The sequence below is a fragment of the Mus pahari genome, chromosome 9, assembly GCF_900095145.1.
Source record: "Mus pahari chromosome 9, PAHARI_EIJ_v1.1, whole genome shotgun sequence".
NCBI lineage: Eukaryota > Metazoa > Chordata > Mammalia > Rodentia > Muridae > Mus > Mus pahari.
In genome coordinates this window covers 88,583,015-88,584,341 of record NC_034598.1, presented here as the reverse complement: position 1 = coordinate 88,584,341, position 1,327 = coordinate 88,583,015, and positions in this window count along the sequence as shown.

Sequence of the window (1,327 nt, the reverse complement as noted above, 5' to 3'; positions counted from 1 at the left end):
TGTTGGTAAAGAGATGCATAAAGCGTGTAGCCACCATCCTTCAATCAGTGTGAAGACTGCAGAGTATCCCTTCAAGACACACTGGTCTTCCAGGAGAAATTCACAGTCAAATAAGCAGGAGAAAGCATTGATTGCTAACCCTTCCTCTCCCGCTTTGGACATTTGCAATGTATATTGGTATCACGTAGTTCCTGACAAAATCTACGTCACATATATGGAATAAATTTAAGTATCTCAGGGTCTTCCTATGTAATTTGATCACCAAACATCTTTCCTAAACATTTATTGTAAGAGTTATTCGTCTTGCCGCTATAAAAAAAAGTACCCAATGAAAGCATCCAAAGGTTTTATTTTTGCCCAAATTGTGATGGGAACCATCTCTTAATATGGACTAAGAACTTGCTCCTCTGTATGCCTCAATGCACTTCTCATTCATTACTCATGTTTTCAAAAGTACAACTCAAGATCCTCTAGAAGAAAAATGAGAACCAAAACACTTGGTTGCACTGAAGAGGGCTCTATATACAGCAGGATTCTGTTATAGTTTGTTATATTATTTTTTTAAAGAAGGAAAAGAAACAATTAAAAGGAGGGTAGGGGACCTCCCTCAATCTATACCAGGTAGAATTTCCCTCAAAATGGAAAGAAATCTATAATTGACTAGTTTTTAGAAAGCAGATTCACTTTCTCAGGACAGAGGAGAGAGGGGAGGGGAAAGGTATGGGTAGACAGCTGTGTTTTGATTAATTGGTGGAAATTAGATCCTGACTAGTGTATAAACTTAAGTAGAATAATGAGAATCAAGTTAAAATCTCATGCTTGGGCCTTGATGGAGGCCTTTAGATCAGAGGGTCATATTTTGAACATGAGAACTTGTTTATAGGCCCATGTATTTGAATATTTAGTTTCCAGTTGGTGATACTATAAAGAGGAAACAAACTGGAGCCATTTTGAATAAAACTTCCAGTCTGAATAGGGGTCAAGATTTAATTTCCCAAGACTTTCCTGGATGGTTGTCATCTTGGTTGGCAATTTGAGATATAAATGCTGGGCGAATTATCCTGCCACAGTTAAAAACAAAAAAACAAAAAACAAAAAAATGAGACCAGGATGAATGTACCACAAAGAAATGTTTCCAGTAAAGTCCTTCTTGGTGGAAAGTGTAACTGTAACTTGGCACATAATGATTATAGCTGNTGTTATTTTTTGCTTAGAAATTCTATAGCGTTCTGACTCAGGATAACAGTTCATCACCAGAGTCTGTCCCGAATTTCTGTAGTAGCTTAATACAATAAACATTTATTTTCCACATTAACTTGCTGTTTAA